The following is a 23,170-nucleotide window of genomic DNA, read 5'->3' as shown; positions in this document are numbered from 1 at the left end:
ATGATTGACTCCTCACAGAATAGACATCTGGTGTAATTTCACTATAAATAAAACTAATCGGTCAAAACTGAATTTCCTCGGGCTGTATAAAAGCGCTTTTTACTCGAATGCGAGTCATTTATTGCTTGATTTCGAGCTTAACTGACAGGCGTACGTTAAAATTGTCACGGACTATTCACATCCTAATGAATAAAACGAGGCTAATACGTAATTAAAAATTGACTGAAATAATGAGGACAATTTTCAATAGATGAAATATTTTATTCGTGATGGGTTCAAATGTATTTTTAAGTACCTATTTAATACACTTCAAACTTTTTTAAAACCATAAACAAAAAATAAATGCATGTCCATTTAAATACCTATTACATATTAAAAGAAAAACTCATGGTGAAAATGCAAATGAAAGATTATTTTATTTAAAAAAATATTCGGACAACGATTTGGACCACGACGCATGGGGTGAGTTTACTAAATTTTGTATTTTCTGAAGAGTTAATAAGTAGATCAAAGAAGACGAAACTAATGGAAAATAGACAGGTATAAATTGATGATACGAAAATTAATTGTGTAGTCATTTTCACTCACCAGCAACGCTTCTAACAAGTGAAGGTTCTACTCCAGAAAGGGAAGTCTACATATATTTTATTGTTCAAATCTTCACTTACCAAACGATTTTCTTTTAAATGATCTCGAATTTATTGAAGCAAGAATCTGAGAATAATTATTATTTATCTGAAACTTACTTACGCAACATAATATGGTGTCCGGTGGTAAAGTATTTTCTTATTTTTTAAATTGCATGTATTATTAATTAATTATTATTATTGTTATGGGTTGTGGTTCGAAACCGATCGCACTGAAACTTGATTGTGCACTCCAAACGTTACTTACTCCATAAGCCCTGTAGAGAGGTCTTGGATTTTCTCATGGGCTTTGAGTGACATCTGCACAAACGACGAATATCGCTCTCTTAAAAATTAACAGACTTAACCTGATTTGTTCTATACCCCAGGTAATTTACTGCGATGGAAATAATGAACAGTGTAGTAGAGTTGACAGTGCCAATTAAAATATTTAATATTTAATGTTAAAATACATCGGTACATTGTGAGTGAGGTTTTGATGTCTTTTTTTCTTTTCTATTCTTGGATTTTTTAAACGTTTATTTAGCAGATTGTAAGTATGTATTTTGAAAGTGTTAATGTGAGCCAAAACTGATTGTTATTATTATTTCTACCTGTCATAATTTTAAATATACTTTGTGAATCACCTTGCATGGTATGTATGTATGTACATACAAAAGCAACATTGCTATTTTCACACTCGAAGTGTCGTACTGCCCTTTCCTGTTGCAGTAAAAGTGTTATAAAATTCGATCAAAAGTTATGTTGGAAGTTTATTTCGTTTAACGATAAATGAACATAAAGTTTGGAACAAAATTCATAATGACGTTATGCGATGTTTTTAAGAGAATCGCTCGGACAGGTCGATTTTATTTCGAAAAATGCCATCCTGTGACATGTAATTTGTTTAAGCGACGTCATCAGTTTTTTTTAAATGGCAACCCCCACTTTTTTCTTCTCTTTTTGATAGACTCTTCTATTACCTAAACGACGAATGAAAAAAATTGGTACCTTACATAACATTTTTTTTGAGAAAATGGCAATTTTTATTTGAAAAATTTAATCTAATTTTTAATGTATTTTTTTGTATGGGTTTATTTAAAACAGAAAGTTTATTTTAATCGACCAAACAATTTAGCAAATTTACTGCAGCGAATTCGCTCTAAAATCGAAAAGCCCTGACATTATTGAGCGCAGTGTACAAAGTGTCGATAAGTGCCAAATGGTTGGCAGGGAATAATTTCAACATTTGCGTTAAACTTTATTGTTAACCTTAGATGGTTTGCCATTTTCTCAAAAAAAAAACATTGTTATGTAAGGTACCAATTTTTTTCATTCATCGTTTAGGTAGTAGGAAGGTCTATCAGAAAGAGATGAAAAAAGTGGGGGTTGCCATTTAAAAAAATTGGTGATGACGTGATTGACGTCATCCAATGACGTTATTTAAACGTCACAGGATGGCATTTTTCAAAATAAAATGGACCGGTCCGAGCGATTTTCCACAAAACGTCACATAACGCTACTATGAATTTTGTTCCAAACTTTATGTTCACACTGTATATTTGTTTCTGCACGCCCAATGCATGTGATGCCCATTTATTACTATTTTATATTTTTGGTACGTGTATTAATACCAATCATGTCTAAATAAATTTCTAGTCAAAATAATATTTTTGACAAAAATATTACTTTTGTCCTAGTTTGTGTCAGCGTCGTATTTTTCTTAAACAGTTTTTTTAATAAACTGAAATCATTATTCAACTGAGCAAAAAGCGTTTATGATAGAAAGTTGTTTTCTCAGCGACCCTATGGTCAATGATGAATGGTCTTATTCAGTGCAACTTTGTTTACAAGAGTTTCAGCTTCAGTTTTCGCAGTTGTTGATTATAAACTATTTCAAGAGTGAAATTGTTTCGGTAAACTGGAAGCAACGAGTAAAAAAGATAGCGGAACGCCAACAAAACGTACGTACGGAAGTTGTTGATGCAGTTGAGGAAATATGGAAAATGAACCAAAAACTTCTCGCCGTTATTTATCTCAACAAGGATTTACATTTATGCAGTGATTTCTGTTCTGGCTAGTAATCCGTCACAAAGGCTTCAGCTTTGTGAATGTACTCCAAAATGTAATGAATGGACTAAAAAAACACAATCAGAATATTATGTCATGTCATGATTCATGAAGAAGGTGGTACCGTGCGATTGAAAATAAAAAAAATCGAGAAGGCTTTAGTTTGCAACACGTAAAAATTTAATTCAAATGTCATCAAATGTCATTACAATAGTAACTGTCATTATTAATTATTGACTATTAAAATATGCTATGTATTACAATATGTTCACTTTAGAGCAAAACATTTTGTGTGTTTGTGCAGTGTTACTTCAGAAATGGAGAAAGACTTGAGAACGGCGAAAGGTCCTATTCGACACCTCGAGTTTTTGAGAAATTTCAACAAAAGTTTCCGGACTTCCAAGGAACTTACCAATAACTTGCCTTGATTATTTTGTTTTTCCATACCTGAAAAACGACGTGTTCAGAAACAGGCCTGACACAATTCCCGAATTAATGCAAGTAATTAGTAATTACTGATAACTGCAATTTAATTGATGTCCTGACTTTGTGAAGGTCATTTGAAAACATGAAGCGGATGGAGCTCACCGTTGAATAAAGACGCGGGAGTTAAATCTCTTTGTTCCATTGCACTAGGTGAGGAAATTCTTTTAGAACCGACAGATCACACATAATTTACTTCTTTATGAAAATTAAGATTTCAACGTTCTTAAAATCATTAACCTAACTTTTAACACTGACATCTTATAATTAAAATCTTAACTAATTGCCAACTGAAATTTTTGGTGACAGCCAACTCAATTTTTTTCCGATCTCACAGTAGATACTTTCAATACATCGAGGTTATGTTTGGTTTTTATCGTTAAAATTTTTTGAGTTTCATCATGAATTTTTGATAAACTTTGTAAAATAGTAATAAAATAGTGCCTTCAACTTATTCAGAAAACAACAAAGGCTTAAACAACATAGTAAAAAATCTGTAATTGTGAGTAATAGTATAAAATGAAATATCAAAGAAGTTGCTTAAAATGCCTGCCATCGTTTGCAATGCAAGCTTCAGCACGATATGCCCAAAAAGGCTGACTCCATTCAGAATGCCTTTGTTTTGACGAATTTCCTGAGCGACGTTTTGAACTCGCAGCCAAACTACTCCTACAAACTGAAAACTCTCAGGTGATTTGCAACACGTCGAGTACTTGTTCGTGGCTGGTTTTCAATTTCGTGGAAAATTTCTTCTTTTGCAACTAAAATGCGATCTTCTCGTTGGCGGAAACGGTACTTATTCATTTCGAAATGCCCGAAATCGCGAAGATGCTGCACAACGTTTACAAAGTAAGCAGAATTTCCGTCCTAGCTCTGAATGTACACAGGCTTCGCCCTAGATCGCCCCATATCGGTTTTCTTCAGGTTTTTGTGATTTAAATTGAGGTTAAGATTGAGGTTCTCTTGTCAACGTAATTTTGAATTAAATAACAACAAAAAAGTCTACTATCACTTTTTTTATCAATTTTTCTTATAAAATTCAAAATACGTCTGGTCTGGACAAATCTCGAAACAACACAAATATTGGTATCGCGCGTTCAAATGAAATTCTGGACTGACTAGGCCTTGGAAAAATTAAACCGTTTTGAACAGTGTAAAGTTTGAATTTCCCGCCGTTTGAAAGCTGTGAACATGCTCCAATTAATCTATGCTTTGAAAACGCACAACAATTGAAGGTTTCCAACGCCTTCCCAGCCCAGGATTTCATTTGAACGCGCGATACAATTCTGACTGTGTCTACAAATCTTTTCGACGTTTCTAGATCTGTTTAGGTAAAACGCGTTTCGTGCTTTGTCCGTAACATGTATGGCGTTTACACAATATTTCATTTGTAAAGTGTCAAATAAAATTTTGCTAAAATTTGCTAATTTAATAAACAATGGCTCTTCTATCATTTTTGAGATATTTGATTGAAAAATACAATAGAATTGAAAAGATTTTTACAAGTCAAAATAACCAATACTGTAAGTAATACCTGTTCACGTTGGGAAGAACAGCTGTGGTGCAAATGACCTGACCTGTTACAATGACAACTCATATGAAAGTTAATGCCAAATGCGTGCGATTTGCACCACTGATGTTCAGTCCAAGTGAACAGGATATAGAGAATCTTATTCACATTTAAAATTTTGACTGATATGAAATTTATCGCTGAAGATTTTGGAAAAAAAAGCACGCAAACTTTTCAGGGTGCGAACCTGATATTTTCTCCAACCTGATATTAGGTTTCTTATCGTTAGATATTTGGTACCGCTTTTAACATGACCAAACTTCACCAATCACCCCGCATAAGTGTGCAGTGTGTACAGTTTTGGTTGCAAGCGATGTCACTGTTGTCAAACTTTTTTGTGTGTCACATATATCCCCATTAACGTCTTTTCCGACCAAGCCTTCACACCACCATTAACCTCGATGTTGACACGTTCATCTGCAGTGCTATTACATCAACAGTCTTTTTTTTTAAATGCATTAGTGTCGGTTAACTCTTACTTTATCTTTTTAATTTCCTAACATACCTATCCTAAACTGACAGTTTTCATTAAATGTACTGAAAAAAGTGTTCATCTAAAATTGACCGTGACTATACTCACAAAGAAGAATAAAGCCTAAGTTTCTCCGGTCGTATAAAAGCGCTTTTTACTCAAGCACGAGTCATTTATTGCTTGATTTCCAGCTCAACTGACAGGCGTACATTAAAATTGTCACGGAGTATTCACATTGTGATGAACAAAGCAAGGCCAATGTGTAATTAAAATTAAATTGAAATAATACGGACAATTTGTAATTGCCGCTTCATTTTATTCGAGATGATGCGATGGAGATTGTGTAGAAATCAAATAATAAATTTATTCGTGGTAGCCTAAAGAATGAAAATACAAGACGGGAAATACGAACCACGTGCCCGTTAATGACAGTAAATTATTCGGCAATCAGGTTTCAGTAAAATATTCATTTTCGATCACTGATAATTCGGCTCGTCGCTAATGAGCCAATCATATCGGTTTATTTGTAAATTTGTACGGAATTAATCAACGAATGTTTCAGTTCAATTCATCACTCGCCAAATCCTCCTCCACGAATGAGACTCACAATCGCGACGTTCAGATGAGATTCCATCCGATCATTTCACTGTCGCTTCTTCATATTATTGACAATTAATAACATGTGCATGCCATTTTGAACAGTAGCATAAACACATCTATGTGTAATGTGCAAACAAAGAGTCATTTGAAAAACCGAACACGTGCAGTGTTGTTGTGCATTCGGTGTTCTCACAACGACAATTTTTAAATTTGCTCCAAACGAGCTAGTTTACCTACCATACATGGGGACATACAAATAAGGCAACATGCCGGAATGATAAAAAACTGCATGGTCATGTTTTATGTGGAACACAATGCGCCACGATATGCACCAATAAAAATATTCATCGTGCCGCTTTTGGATATTTGATCGGGGAGGAAATATTGTGGTAATCTCTAGGTTAACGTGGGGAGACGGAATTTCGAACAAACAGAGGCGAAAATGGACGCGAATAATTAGGAATTCGGACTTTCGGAAATGAATAGGTTTAATTCTGATGACATTATTGGCACACAATTGATTGCTGTAATGAACGCGCATTAGCATATTTATATTTTGAATTTTCGCTGCCCGCATTTAAATAAGGTTTTAATTATTCATTACAGCAATCAACGATTCGTGTAGGCCATTCTCGATGAAGTTCCACCGTTACATTATTTGCTCCACCAAATACTATTTGCTATTATTATTAATATTTTCATCATTTTCAATTTAATTTTAATTGCGTTGTTTACCGATAATTATCGATAAATCACTACTGCTTCCCAACACAACGAAACTTGGGCTCGTCTGCAACAATTGTTGCCGTTGATAGCCTAGTATTTAGCGTCCGAAATAATGAAGTTTTCACTGTTCCCACAAACTTTATTATAGAGGGCGATTGCAAGCCCGACAATCTAAAAACTCATAAAGCAAAAACTTCTGGAAAGTTTGTCATTTATTTACGACGCTACAATAGTCTCTTGATACAACTTTCACAATTTGGTGTTACTGAAAGGCGCTGATAATGGCCAGATGGCCGCAAGGGCAAAGTCAGATAAAACACTTGTTTGAAAGAGATATCAGATGCTCGGTGTTAATTCTGAATTTCGACGAACTGAACCAATCAACAATACAATTTTATTTTTTAGAAACGTAAACACATCATTTCCGCGCAACTAATTCATATTTTTAGACTCATTAAAATGCACTCATTGCAATTGAAATGAGATGTTTCGTTCGATGCGATCTCATCCGTCTTAAGCAACACTTTCGTACTTTCGTTATCGGTTACTTAAGCGACTCTCTCTCCAGACTCGCTTATTTTGTTGCTTATATCCCCTTTCGAGCAGGACATCTGCTTGTCATCACTACACTCGAAATGTTCAGAACTCCTTTAATAAAGAGTGCTCGTCTGAAAACCGTCATTTTTGACAGTTTATCTGTGCGATATGGAGAAGCACGCCAGATATTTATTTTCAAAAGTCGTTGTAAAACAAGAATGTATTTACTATTTCCCTTGCGTTGTTCGATATTAGTTTTGTTAAATTACTGATGCAGATTAAATATTAAGAAATCGATATGTCGTTGAATATTTAAACGAGCTACATTACCGTCAGTGTATCGAGGAGCTGCCGTTGCAAGGGATGGTGCTATTTAATATTTCAAAGGGGTGGCGGTACGAGGGTGTAATTTTCGCTATTGTCTCAAGTGGCATCGGAGCAACTTTAGCGGAATCAAAATTTAAAAAGATTGTAGTAGTTTTCAAGTGTCTATCTAGTCTTTGGGGCTAGCTCTATCTGTTGGTGGATCAGTTATTAGTAGAGAACTGTGGCATATTTGCCTTGAGCGTCGAATAACTTGTGGGATTTTCAACAATGCAGCTCAAGTTGTTCTTGTTCCATCACGGATTTAATTGCTTTGTTTTGAGCATATAAAAACAGAAGCTAACGATCTAATTATGCTAGGATGGATAACGTTCCCTATTCAAAAGCATGTAGCGCAGTGCTTCGTCGTAGAAACCACGTAACAGTTTTACTAGAGCAGTTAAGTTTGACAATAACAATAATTTGTACGAGACTATCGCATTATTCTCTTTGTTTTGGGTCTGTTATGGTGGTGTCGGTAGGCCCGGGGGGTGTTTTATTGAGCGGCGCCCGTTAAGCTTCTGGAATTATGCGAGTCCACAATGTGTATGTGTATGTGTATACTCGTTTGAGGTTTCTTGCCCGAGTTACATTCCTAAATCATGTCTTACAACTGGGGCTTAATCCTCGTTTCCAACCCTCTAATAATGGTCCTTCGACGATATTCCTCGCCGCTCTTGACGACCCGCCGACACGCACGACTTTATCCGTTGCCATATCGCAGAATTATTCACGATAACATTACAAGACGGGCTTTATTTTCGGACACGGCGTTCTTTAAATAGATTACACCCATTTGAATATAAATACACTAAAACATTCCGACTCAATTACTCACGAGTCATGTTAGGTCGCACAACAATGTCTTCCTTTTTAATTGGTAATTTAAAGGAGACTTTCGTGCCGGAGGCTATTTTGGGACTCTTATTCGTCAACTTTTGGCCGAATCGTGTTTCCATTTTAATTGAACGAAACTGTTTTTTCAGAGTACAACGAAATGACAAATTAAAGTTCCATCAAAAAATTTTCGGCGTGTTTGCTCTGCTTTTACACGAAAGCGACAGTTGCTTAATGGAACAAGAGCTTTTACCTTATCGACTCTAAGCATGCTTTAGAGTTTAGACTCTAGACGAGCGAGTTAAATTCGAATTTGTAGTTTGACTATAACGGATTAGAATTCGGGATGTGTATTTATTAATACTTCATCATCAGGTGAGAAGTATGTTGTTTTCTACCCAACACCAAAATGAAATAATTTTTAATCATTAGGTATGTTCAATTTTTCATTCACTCGGCTGCGCCTCGGCCAGAAAACTCATACTCGGACGAAAAAGATGGACTTTTTTTTGGCCTTGATACACAAATAACTGTTTCAAGCTTGATCTAACATTAGAGCAAAGGAAAGTGTTTTCAGTTTTTACAATATTTTTTAAATACATATCTCTTTTATATTCCCATTCTGTAAACTTTGTCCAAGCTATTTTGCTCACGAATGTTGCTTCCAAAAAAAATGTTCAAAAAAAATAGCGAATTTTTTTTAATGCAAAATTATTAGAAAAATTCTGGTCATTGTTCACTTTAGCTAGTTCTGGAATTTTCGCGTTTTTTCTGGCTAGACAGCCTCAGAGCGTCCTCCTAGATCGTTTCCCACCATTCGAACCTTGTGCAAATGAATTTTCCTTGCCCTTTAGTTGTACTAAGATATTGGCGCGAACTTGACGCGACCTTGAAACACAACAAGAGAGAAAAAAGGCATTTGCACAAGGTTTGAATGGTGGGAAACGATCTAGGAGGACGCCCTGAGCCTATCTAGCCAGAAAAAACGCGAAAATTCCAGGAGTAGTTAAAGTGAATAATTACCAAAATTCTTTCCTAAAGATCGAAGAGAAAAAGCGAAAATTGAGCGTTTCAGATTTATAACGTTTTTTTAAAAAACTATCTAAGCGCTAGAACGATTTATTTACCAAACTGGTTATAATTCTGAAACTGAAAGTTTTTTTTATCACCTTAACAAGATACTAAATTTATGAGCTTTTACTCAGTAGGAGTTAAAGTCGATCTTATCGCTGACTGACATATTTACGAGTATATCGTTACCTTTTTTATCAAAATTTCAATTGGAATTCTTCAAAGGGTAGAGAACATTTTACTCTTTGTCTCCACAATGTTTATCACTTCGTGTCAATTTTTTTTTTTGTTTGCCTGCAAATAACAAAATAAGATTATTTTTAGTTTCCAATACATCAAAAACTTCTTCTTATAGACTTTAGTTTTACCAAATATCATCCGATATTTCAAATTCATTTGTCAAAAAAAACTTTGTATCAAAGTTTAGTCAGTTTCAGCTATCTCGGAAAATTTTAGTTGTCCTTATCATTTTGTGCTGCAATGTAATTATGGGTTGCGAGTTAAATTAAGCAAATAATTATTAAGAGCATGTCTCAGGAAATGTCTCGGTGATATTATTTTTTCATCGACAATACAGGAACTTATAATGCAATACAATTAATAATCAACTGAACCACTCCCTCGAAATTGAGGTTACACTGGAGTTGTTAGATTAGTTAATGAGGGTACAGAAATTGTTTTCCATACAAGGTCTATCGCTGTGTTATTAGGTACGTATTGATCACTACCGTTTATTTATTCTAAGTTGCTTTTGTCAGTGTGAGAATCTGGGAGTTCTTTCAAGTAAAGTTTGTGTTTTCCTCTACTACTCTAGTTCTTTTCTTTCATTTCTATGAAAGTTTACAGATTTTTTTGGAACATCTTACAAGATTAGCTTTCAAAGTGCTTGCCATTTCTCCTTTTGTGTTTTCATTTCATTTATGCCATTTCATAAACATAACTTGATATATTCTCAAATGCACTTTAACCAATTTAAAATACGAAAGCTCCGGAGTTTTACAACTTGTAGTACAAAAATTCCCCCTGAATAATTTTACTTTCACGTTTGTGCTTTTGTCGGGGTACGAACGCCGCCATCGCTCCTCTAATTCCCGAACACTTCGGTCGGTTTTGTTTAGTTAAATAACTAAATTGAAACGCATCGAAACTTGGCCGAAAAAAGCAAACCGGAATTAATTGGTCAAATTAGGGCGTCTGCTTTGTGTACCCTCACCCTCGTGTGCCCTTCTTGGGCCGGGGTGGGAACGGCGAGCCGAACCCCGAACAATTCCAGTTCTGGTTCGACTGTGCCGGAGTTCGGTGGCTCAAAGTGACTAAATGTTTTAAAATGGAAGGTGCCGTGTGTTTTATTGGCGGCTTCCTCTCGTTAACGCTGTGAATTGAATAACTAAATTCGGCTGTGTCTTCGACAAACAACTCGTCGTCGTCTTTGTCGCCGCCACTTTGGATTACGTTCATGGGTAAATATGTTGCGCATATGTTTGTGATTTTTGCCAGTGTGAACGGGACATTATGCCCGAGGTGACGTCGATGCAGGGCCCGCATCACAGTCTAAACAAAAACAAAAGAGACCAAAATGATGCATACATCATCGTGTCTTCCGAACAATGGCCGACGCACTTGTACAGGAACTAATGATTCATTACGGGAAGCGAGGATGGGGGTGAGGGGCGGCGAAAGCTGAACCGAACGGGTTGGCCACCTGAAAAAATGTAGGCTCCGGGGGCTCACAGAATCCGGAGAGGGCATGTCCAAAATAGACGCCCAAAATAATCGAAAATGAAAAATTAAATTCGTCTTGGTTCTTCCTTCTTCAGAGCGAGCACTTTTCTTCACTTCCTCATCATAAATATCCACATATTCATGTGAAAATAATTGCTCGTTTCCTTTCAGTGATTTTACTGGTGAAATTCTTTTGCCTCTCTGATAATGTCGATCTAAACAAACGCAACGATAGATTTTTCTCAATATTTGACCATGTGTGGGGTAGATTTCAGACCTCAAGGTCAGTTTCTTTGACTAGGCAATAGATGTGAAGAGTCAAAAGCATTAACAACGGTCCAGTGGCGTCTTTCAGACTGCACTTGTATTGTCAAAATAATGAGGCGATGAAAAGGGACGGTACAGGGTGTCAGAAACTCAGAATCATGTTTTTGGTTTATGTTATCTGTAGAAATAGTAGCTATTGCTAGGAGCTTCGTAAGAATCGCGTTCTCTTTAAAAAAATTTGTATGGATAATCCTGTCGATTCAGGGCCTCTGAGGGGTCGGCAGGGTCGGGGTCGTGCGCCGTTTTTTGATAATAAAATCCACACCATCCATTTAAAATCAATTTATGTGTGAGCGCATCGGGGGAGGTTACGCGATCAACATCGATTCCGTCCTCTCAGCGACCATTAGGAAGCCTCCCGTCGATCCCGCTCAATTAGGAGTACTTCGGTGAAAAACCCTCCACCATACCTGGCTTTTAGCCCGCCGTCACGTCCTTTGTGCGAATAAATTCGAGCGAATTTAATTACTTATCGCGAATGCTATAAATATTCACAGGTGGTGGCGGCACACAAACACGATTACTACATGACGAACAAAACTGCATTCATTTCGCATAATTTAGGCCCGCTCCGAGTGCCGTATTAACAATACAAGAGCGAATGCTGTTGAAACCGCGGAATTTGTGCTGCGGCAATTCCCTCTAAGTGCACCTATGAATACGCACACATATGTACATTACGGTGGTAGACAGGGGTACATGCGTAGACGAGTCAAGTTTACACAACGGAGCTATCGGTAAATAGTATGTGCCCAGCATCCCATCTAACGCTCTGGATTAGTGAATTAGTATCGATTGTGTACTCTACAAAGCAAACACAATGCCGCATTCGATTCCGGCAGATAGTTGATTTGCTATAAACTTATCATTACGAACGCAAACATGACAAGTCAATTGTAGTCGGGCCCTGTGCAAAGCTCACACTATTAATAATAATGATGATGATGTTCACAGCTCATCAGGAACGAGATCTTTACGCTCGCCCAAAAAACGGCACCCCGTCACCCTGACTGACAAAAAATGCGAAAAAACAGGGTTTTATTTATATTTTTATCTTTAATAAAAACGGCCCGTGCTTACGCACTAAACTCAATAAAATATTAAAATTTTACGCTCATTTTCGATATCTGTTTCTTCTTGACTTCTGTGTTCCCGCCTACGTCTTTGTCGTTCTCTATTTTCTGCTCTTTGTCGCTCAAGTTCGTCTAAATTATCCATTATTGTAATATTTTTCTTATAAAATTAATGACAGGTTTTACTGTCAAAAGGGACGTGTCATAGCAACACAGTTTCGTGGGTACCGCCATATTGTGACACGAAACGGACACTTATTTGCATTATACAGAGTGATCAACAAGAAACCAAATCAAGAGTGCTACCTCATCTTTTGTTTTATCGAAACGTATTTCTATCATGGATCAGCCGCTTTTAATTACTTGCTGTGCACTCGTTTTGTTGGTTGCCTACCTCTCAAAAATCTATCATTAATTGCCTTTATAAATATAAATTTTTTGTAATTCATGAATAATAGATTTAAAAGCAAGTTATAATTAATTATTATTTATTATTGATTAAGGAAAAAACACACAGTTACACAAAATTCCTTCATAAGGCACAATCTTGAGTTACAAAATTTTAAAAATAATTATTTTTCACAATTCTTTGTTTTGTTGTTTTCTGTAAGTGTAAAAGTTATTATTTTCTAATTTTTGGGTAATTGAGAACATACTCGTATTTTTCTAGCAGTGTTGAAAACATTTAAATTACTCCAAGGTCAAAAAATAAGTTTTCACAAAAACTGCTCAAAATGTTCTCCATTGTGGTCCATACAGAATCAAACTCGCCTCTCATAATTTCAAAAACCCTTAGGAAGCTGTCAATTTGTTTAGGGTAATGTGTGGGTTTTATTTCTTGCAACCCACAAAGCGGAACAAATTAATATTCTTCTTAAAAATTTCCTGATAAGTGCCATAACACAATTTAACTTGCTGTCTTAAACGCCTTATGAAAGTTGAGGGATGTTCCTTGATAATTTGTTGAACATTTTGCACCATTTTTAAAATTTGAACTAAGGACTGACCTGACTTCTTCTTAATGATGGATTATGATGTGCTAAAATTAGGCACTATAATTTTAAGACATTGATAAACTTGTTGATAACCAATACCATCAGGTTCGGACATCTGGCTTGAAATTCTTCGGTGTAAGGGGGTACAAAGTAAGGCCAGTCTTCATTTTCTTGTTTCACCCTCTTTCGAAAATAATCTAATAAAAATGCCTTCTCTTTAATGGTAATACCCATTTTACAACTTATTTTGGGATAATTATTGCTTACAACTTCGATAAACGTCTGTAAACGTTGCCGAAATCGAAGATTTGTTTTCTAGGTTAAATCACTTAAATTGTCAACAACAACAACCTTGAATTTTGAAATGTGACATTTCAATGAAGCATCTCCGTACCAGTGGCGTCGCGTTTGGCAATAAAAATGATAATTTACTTACTCTTACAAATGTAAAATGTTGCTCTTGTTAATCTTATAAATTGTTTCCCTTATCTTATAATAATAATAAAATGCACAATTATAATTCCAACGTCTAAAATTCATAAGGTATCATTTTTTATTAAATAGCGTTTGAAACCATAAATTGTCTACGCCCATGTTTTCACCGCTTATGTGCATATGATTTTGCTACGACGTGACCGATAATTTGCAACGCTTGCTCTGATTTGGATTCTTGTTGATCACTCTGTAGTACATATTAAAGATACAGACAAGTTTAATATGGATAATAGAAAGTGAAATTGAAATAAACTCAAAAAACATTTACGAGGAATAACAAGAATGAAGTGGTTCATCACACTTCATTAAAAAACTTTATACAACAATCATTTAAATTGTTTTCTCATACAGCTCACTTGAAACTACCACAGTAAGTATCCTTTATTATCGCTTAGTAATCAATTATCAACATTAGTGATTACACAATACAAAACTGTAGGGAATGAATGTAAACATGTAGCTACAAAGAATAAAATCTTGCCATGGGTATTAATTTTGATTTCATCTTAAATACGTAGTAGACAATTAGACATTTTAGGAAAATTAAAATTATGTTGGAACGATTTCCACACTGCCTTTGAATTTTTAATCAATAATATGGAAATAGAGGGATTTAACGTTATTCTCTTATTCGTTATTTTTTTAATAAACATTGTAACATGAAATTGTATTAAAATATGTAGTTATTTACGAAATGAGTGCAAGAAAACATTTTTCGCGTATGAGTGCATTATTTGAGGCACGAGCGTCGAAGGAGCGAGTGCTTCATTTGCGCGAGTGTGCTGAATACGTCTTCTCGCATCAGTCGCATCGAAGTTCGTACAATATTTTTTGAAACGAACATTAGATCTGATTTGTCGTACATATACCCTTTATGAAAAGGATGGCGCTTGTCTATCCGATTGCTAAAGTGTCAATCGAATTAATAGCGATTTATTTTCACTCTTTCGAAATTTTCATCATCCAGTTAGGAGAAATGGCGTTTTGTAAACCAGTTTATTATTATCAAGTCAAATTATTTTCAGAATGCTCAAAAGGCGAATGCTTTTTGGATGATTTTGACGCACTAGTGCTTCGAAATGGCCTACGACCGCATAGTAGTGCGCGAACATCGAATTCGCGCACTACTATGCGCTTGCGAATTGTCATTTTGAAGGTAGTGAGTTCAAAAATATTTTTCCGAAATTATCAAATTTGAGATAAAACTGAGTGGTTGCTAACATGACGGTTTTTTTTTTAGTTAAGTATACCTAACAATCTGAATTTCAATAAAAATTGCAGTTTAGTAAATTTTAAATATACAGTATGTCCCCGGATTGAGTTTACAAGAGGGAAAAAAATTTTATTTTTGATTTTACGCAAAAACTTCAGAGGAATAACATTTTTTGCTTCATCTGAAACCCCCATTTCTGTTATTAAAAAGTCTTTTTCAACACAGAGGAAGACTTAACATTAAAATCAAAGAAAATGCAGAAAAAATATTTTCCTTTTTTTTGAAAAAATCAAATGATAATTGAATATAAAACTATTCTATTAACTATTCGCCGTTTTCTGTACATCATTCAACCCTGTATCGAAGTTTAAGCTTCTGAACACCCATGCCTGATACATTACTGTTGGGAAATTTTTCATTAAATTTTGTAATTATGTGACAAAAACCGGTCCAACATTGCATTAAATAAATTCTTTGTTCTAAAAACAACATTTTGCAACAGTAATAAGTTGTTTGTCAAAAAACCAGGCCAATTGTAATAAAATTTATAACATAAAAATTAATTCCAAATTAAGTCCAAATTTGAACAAAAAATGTTAATTTAAGAATACAGTGTATCAATACTGAGATTTTAATAACGGAAATGGGGGTTTCAGATGAAGCAAAAAATGTTATTCCTCTGAAGTTTTTACGTAAAATCAAAAATCAATTTTTTTTTCCTCTTGTAAACTCAATCCGGGGACATACTGTATATTACAGGAAAATAGTTTCAAAATAGTTGCTCTACTGTTTCGTTTGCATCCATTAGCGGCTGCTTTGTTAAGCTATTTAACCTTTTAACGATAAGTCCTGCCATATAACGTTAAAATTCTTGGACACCTATACCTACTTAACAGCTTTATTGTTGGCCAAACCAAATCAGATTTTATCATACAATTCTGCTATTTCCAATGTATCCTATTTTTGTAAAAGTAAAGTTAACTTTCCTGATCCAAAAAATTTCAATAATGGACAAAATACCGTCGATTTTGAAAAAAATCTTTTCCAAGACACTTTTCCCGCAATGTTCTTTTCTTCTCTTAAAAAGTTCGTCTAAAATGCTTGGGTTAATTTGATTCCTAAAATTTTCTTCAAGACATTTCCCACATTAATAGTATGTAGTTTATTTAACGAGTTCCTGTGTAAATTGGCCTTTTTTGGCATGAGTGGGCCAGTTTAACACGCGAGTGAAACGAGCGTTTTAAAGGCCCACGAGTGCCAAAAAAGCCCAATTTACCCACGAGCGAGTTGAATACAACATTTTTTTGTTCGACGAACCCCTTGAAGACTTCAAATCGCTTAAAATCTTTAAAATTAGCTTAACGTTTCGTTTTGACAAGTTGTGACATTTATCAAAATCCGTTCACACAGTAGAAAATTCTCAAATTCTGACAGTGTTGAACAAAAATAGTAGTTTATTTGACGAGTTCTTGTGTAAATTGGGGTTTTTTGGCACGAGTGGGCCAGTTTAAAACCCGAGTGAAACGAGCGTTTTAAAGGCCCACGAGTGCCAAAAAAGCCCAATTTACACACGAGCGAGTTGAATACAACATTTTTTTGTTCGACGATCCCCTTGAAGGCTTCAAACCGCTTAAAATCTTTAAAATTAGCTTGACGTTTCGTTTTGACAAGTTGTGACATTGATCAAAATCCGTTCACACAGGAGAAAATTCTCAAATTCTGAGTGTCGAACAAAAAATTATGTTTTTTATATTGCAACGGTAATTTTTGTTATTTCTTATTTCTCTTGTCAAGCAAATATTTGTTAAAACACAGGATCAACACGATTTCGAGTGCTCAAAGTAAAAATAATTTCCATTGTTTACTGCGAAAGCAAAAAAAATCTTGACCCGTCACCTTTAAACAATCAATAGACAGTTGTTAAACAGTTATGGACGGAATTAGATCGCTTTTTGCGATATTTTTTGACCCTCAATTGCAGTTTTAACATCAACCGTAATGTGTCAGAAGAGAAATACTGTGATACATTTTTAACGACAGGATTTTACTTTGAATTGGTGACGGTAAAGAATTTACGATCCTTTGGGGAATATCTCTAAAGTAATTATTGCAATCTGTGATGTAGATGTGTTGTTGAATGAAGATGTTCGGGGTGCTTTTAATGTCGGCGAATATGTCGTTGTTGGAGAGCCGACTCTGGATAACGCGGCGAAAAGATAACAATGACCGGAAATTCGGTTATTTCCGGATTAAAAATACGTCTCTCTTAAACTCCCCTCGAATAATACGCAAGAAAAACACAATTCGGTTACTTGATACGCGCAAGCCCTTAATTTCGAGCAAATTTGATATATACGGAGGAAAGTAACTTAATTACAGAGATTGTGTCTTTATATTTTAACAACGGAATTGGATTAAATGCGTTGCCTTCAAATTTAACAAACCCCGCCCCTACCACCGACACGATCCCTCACATTCCATTTATTTTTTTCATCTCTTTCTTTGCCTAAAAGGGTGGTAAATTTAGATGGATAAATATAATCCTGGCCGGAGTACAACTGCGTCAACAAGGCCCGTCCGGACTTATTTCTGGAGATGGTAATAAGCCTTACAAGTGAAACGTGGGCAGGGAGTCCGCATCCAGCTGTGAGGGGTCTTTGTAATGGAATCCGGAGCATTATAACCGCGTGGGGCAAATGCACACTTTTTTCCATGCCCACGCATACGTAATTTTCGTGTACGGATTTCGATGCCTCACCCAAATAAAACTGTTTGTTTCTCCCACTTTGTTTATGGGCGCAATTATGCAACAAAGACGAGGAAACGGAGCGGATTAAATTACAAAAGCTCATCGTATCCGATTCTCCAAAGGGTGTTTACTTTATCGAAATATTGAAATCCCATCGAGTGAGACGCCGGATTGTTGCGCGAACATTATCAAGCAAATAATTACCGAAACTGTGGAAAAACATCGGTGTTTACCGAAAAGCCATTACACTGTTGTATCCCGTAAACATTTTCGCGCCTCCAGCCGCCGCCGCCATCGGCATTTTCATTAGTAAATGGAGAAAGTCAAAATGTGGTACACTGTTTACTCTCTGGTACATTCATTCAAATGTCAAGAGATTTAAAATAAACGCTCATAATAAATAGTTTACATTAAAAAGACGATTATTATTAACGACGAGATTTTATTTGATCTCTTTAAAAAAAACTGAAATTTCCGAACGAACAAGAACCTTACAATATTCGAGAGAAGTGTTTGTTTTTGTCTTGGGTGGGAGGTTTAATTTTGTAATATCAAATCGCGTGCTTCTGTCCCTCCAAGCTATGCATGCGTCCATCCTTCTTAGCATACCCCTTAAAGGTCGCAATTGTATATCCGCCATCTGGTGCCTTTCTTGTACAAGCAAATTCGACAGCTGCCCCATATTTACTGTTAGGGCAGAGGTTTTTCTAATTTCCCCAAATAAGGTCGATGGGGTAAAACTGTAATGTACAAGCTGTTCCACAACTAATGATTCATATTTCTAAATCTGCTAATTGAATATTTTAATTGAATTTAGCTGTGATCCTTAACCAAATAAGGTAGAATAAGGAGCTGTTAATTTTCTAAAAGCAGCATTTTAGAAAAACTTGTAGATTATGTTATTATTATTTTATTATTTTACTTACTAGATATGTAGTTGTTATTGCTTGCCTACTTCTCGAAAAATCTATTATTAATCAATTAATTAATTGATTATTAATGCTTTATTTTCAATGGCAAAACCCATTTTACCACTTATTCTAGGATAATTGTTGCTTACAATTACAGTGAACGTCTGTAAACTTTGACGAAATCGAAAAGTTGTTTTCTAGGTTAACGATAGCGCATCGTTGACGTTTCTTTGACATTTCACCGAAAAATCTGCTTACCGGTGGCGTCGCGTTTGGCAATAAACCTGGTAAATTACCCATTCTTACGAATATAAAATGTTGCTCTTATTTATTATAAAGTAGCATTTGAGACCACAAATTGTCTACGCCCATGCATTGAACGCTTATTTGCACAGGATTTCGCTACGACATGACCGATAATAACACAGGCCTGCAAAACAAAACTTTTTAATCGATGTTTTGATTTTGATAACTGATTTTGTATAACATTGGAGCCCTGATTACAAAAATACAATTCATTTTTTTGTATCACGTCAGGTTTTTTCACAATTAACAAAAAAAAATTAAGCAATTTATTTAGGAAAATAAGATGTTTATAATAATTCTTGGTTAATAATCTAACTAATTTTTTGTTCCTTATGAGAATGGCATCTTTAACGCTTTGTGAGGAAACTTCTTTTAATTGATTGCCTGCTGTATATTTTTTTTGGGTACATCGCGCAGTAACATCCAGCAAAAGTCTACCATCATTGATACGCTCCATCTTCCTTGATATCACCTCTCCATTTGTTTTATATCTTGGTCAAGACGTTCCCCTTGTTCCTCACTGGCAGCACCAAGATTTTTAGGAAAAAGATTTAAGTGCGAAAAGAAGAAATTCACTTTCAAACTCATATTACATCCCAAGATGTGAAAATTTTTAAATATGATTCTTAAAATATTTTCGTAGTCTTCATCTTTGTGATTTCCAAGCAATTTTTCTATGACGTTCTTAAATGCCGTCCAGGCATTCCTTTCAACAACATTCATAGAATTTTGAAAATCATTACCTTTGTACAAAGATCTTATTTGAGGTCCTAACCTCTTTTAATTTGGCATTGAAGAGATCTGGTAAGTTTGTACATTAATACTTGAAACATTGTCCATTTTTATCAAGAGGCTTTACAAATTGCTTCATCAAACAAAGTTTGGTATGCATTGGTGGTACCTAATACTACTTTTTTAGGATACGGCTAAATTATTTTTTATTATTGCTTCCCGGTACAAGTCTAGTTCTTAAAGGCCACTTCTTTTGAGTCCAATGCTTGTCTCGTGCCCGGCAGTCCCACTCGCAAATAAAACAAGGAAATTTCGAATATCCATATTGTTGTCCGATATTACAATATCGAAATTTTGAAATAATTCATTCATTCTAGGTGAACATTTCAATTTTAAGAAAAAACGATTTGTGAAAAAACTAGACGTGATAGCGCAAAACCAAAATCATTTTCGTAATCAGGGGGTCGAAATTGTTCAAAAACTGTCAATTTTATGCAAACATCGAAATCAGTGCAGGCTTGTGTAATTTGCAACGCCTCCTCTGATTTGTTTTCTTTTTGATTACTTTTAACTGCTTGCTTTGTTTTTTGTTGAGCATATTTTGGGCTTTTGATTTAGACGACTGCTTGAAGGGTTGTTGCAGTGAAACAGGCAGATCGTCGTGAAATAATTCGTAGGGCATACGTCTGGGGAGCATTCAGTCGAATCGTGATAAGCAGATAAGGGCGACAGTGCTTTGCCTATGTTGAAATAAATCTCGGGGGTGGAGAGCCTAAATCGCATTTAAATTAAAACTCTGCGTGTCCGTAGATAATTACTCGAGCCGGGTTAAATAATAATGAATATAATGTAAACCCTCGGGCATGTCAGATCTAATCGTAAACTTATCACATTACGGTTATTTTTAATGGGCTTGTTAAAAAAAAGTACAAACAAACAGCGTTCCCGGTCTAAATCCGTAACATGTGTGCTCCGGTATGAGATTTTAATCTCTCCGACGGCGAAGAAAAAAAATTCGGGAAGTTTCGTGCATCTGTCCGGACGGAAGAGGGCCCCCGGTCGGGTTTTACGTGGCGTTTTGTTACTTTAGATTGGGGCTGCATTAACGATTTTCGGAAAGTTCGCCGGAATAAGCCGTATAAAACTCACCTCCATCCGGCCGTGTAATAAAATGAAACGTTCGCGTTTAGCAGTTTTATAGGTGGATAGGACGGGCTGATCTCTCCGGCAGTTTCATCTCCCGGATCGGGGCTTATTCACATGCCGCTGAATTCGCAAAGTGCCGCAACTTTCCTCGTACAAGATATCCATGAATAACTTTAACCAGCAGCTCGCCACCGCCACAATTTCGCCTGGGCATAAGTTCCGAACGATTCTACCGACAACTTTGGCAGTTTGATCGAGGCGCCGCCCCCGCTCGCCGCGGAATCATTAGCCCGCGAAGGACGCCAACATTGCACCGCTCATACATCCGAAGTCTTCAAATATCTTTTTTTTTAAACTTAACTCTGAACTTTCTTTAGTTCTTCTTTTTCAAAATGTTTCTATTTCACAGTAGAAGCTCCAGCCCACTACATAAACCCTATTCCGACTATTATATTAAGCTACAAAACTGTGTTTTACGGCACCATAACGTAAGAAAGCTCAATTAGCCTAACACGCAGGTGGTCCAAAAATAATTTTTGAGAAAATTGACCATTAAAAAGCATTTTTCAATTAATTTTTTAAACTTCTTAACTTGCCCAATAAATTTACGAACAAAAGCGACAAAAACTTAAGGTGTAGGCGGAGAAAATATTTAGCCCTGAAGTTTAGGGGCTGTTAAATTTTTTACACTTAAATTACCCATCATCTCACAAAGATAAAGACACAAAACCGCTAGTAGGTATTCCTGTTTATGTCCACTTTGTAGGCACATTTTGATTCTCGAAAAATTCCAGGAATTTATTATTTACACCTTGTACAACCCCAAAGTTGTCGATGACTCAATTTGTTTTTTTTGGAAAAAAAATTGAGAGCAATTAGGTGCTGTCACCGTCGCTTGGGACTGTCAGAGTGTCAGAATGGTGACGTTTTGAAATCGTACACCCGTCGGTAAGATTAGGAGAGGGTACATGTAAGGGGGTGTCCGTCTTGCTGTGAAGAGCCTCTAATTGGGTGGGAGTCCTGGGATCGCTTTAAATCCAAGGAAGTAGGTCCACAGGGAGGCGCCTAGACGCAGTAAAAAGCAACCGAGTGTGCCGTTAGAAAGATCATATAACCATGTAATAATGTAGCCGTGCAAAGACGCAACTTTGTAAAATGATAGCCGTGATTAGGAGGAAGAGAAGTGTTGCCTCCCGCCACAACAGTAGCGTCTCAGCGTTATCAAGATTCAACCTCCGTCTATTCTTTGTTGAATAGATTAGTCTGGCCCAGAAGCCCAGTGATCTAACTCTTTGAAAATCCTCGGAAAGTGAGAAAACGTACCGAGGGATTTGGGTTGAGAGTCGGCAATTACTCAATGTCTGCCGGTGATGGAGATATGGGGCGATTGTTAAAGCAGGGAGCCCGGCACGACGAAATATTACCTTCTCCCGCATTTTTTAACGGCGGCCACCCCTTTGTTTTTAAATCGAAGTTCGGAGTGATCGGAGGGGCCCGGATGGGTTATGATAATTTCCGAGTGAAGGGCGAGGGCGCGCCGAAACCTCGTCGGAATAAGATTAAGAAATGATGAAGAAATATTAGCGCGCTTTGCCCATAAAGTCCGTTCCGGGCGCTGCAAATGAACGAGATTTATTTCCAGATTCGAAAAAACAATTCCGGGAGGTGGTTTGTTTTGAGATATGTCGGAATGGCAGCGGACCGACAATCCGGTAATTGAGACGAATGCAGCGGAGGGTCGCGGATTTCCGAATCGAGTTAATACCCTCTTTCGGCGCACACAAAAAAAATAATAAATAAATCCATACGGGGGTCCGCTCGGGTCATTAATAAATAATGGACGCTTTCTTATTAGATATCGATGAGGGAATGGAGGTCGCCTCCAGTATAGATTGCGATAGCGGTTTCGAGCGGCAGCGTCCCGAGAGATCGAAATGGATTCCCATTTCTCCGGGAGCTGGAGACAGCTCACATGAAACCGTCTTACTTCCGCTCCATCCGGTTTTCAATCAGGATGGGAATCAATAAAGGCCGGTCGGACGCCGGAGGCACAGAACACCTCGGCTACGACTACTTACCCCGCGGATCTTTAAAACTACCACATTTCCACCCTTCGATGATATTAAAGTTGCTCGAATGTCCTACG

At 36.3% G+C, this 23,170-nt stretch overlaps 1 protein-coding gene and 1 long non-coding RNA gene across 5 annotated transcripts in view; one reads left to right on the top strand and one right to left on the bottom strand.

Annotated features, from left to right (window-relative positions):
• Positions 1-23,170, top strand: part of Ten-m (teneurin transmembrane protein Ten-m) — a 188,479-nt gene that overhangs the window by 44,757 nt on the left and 120,552 nt on the right. The window lies entirely within an intron of this gene.
• On the bottom strand, positions 12,949-14,344 carry LOC138134129 (uncharacterized). Its single transcript, XR_011160647.1, has 2 exons — positions 13,572-14,344; positions 12,949-13,516 (listed from the first exon to the last, which is right to left on the bottom strand). It is a non-coding gene; the product is annotated as an uncharacterized lncRNA (long non-coding RNA).

This window comes from Tenebrio molitor, chromosome 6, assembly GCF_963966145.1.
Source record: "Tenebrio molitor chromosome 6, icTenMoli1.1, whole genome shotgun sequence".
In the NCBI taxonomy this organism is placed as follows: Eukaryota; Metazoa; Arthropoda; class Insecta; order Coleoptera; family Tenebrionidae; genus Tenebrio; species Tenebrio molitor.
The sequence above is the reverse complement of the archived record's forward strand: the minus strand, read 5'-3'. Positions and strand labels throughout refer to the sequence as shown.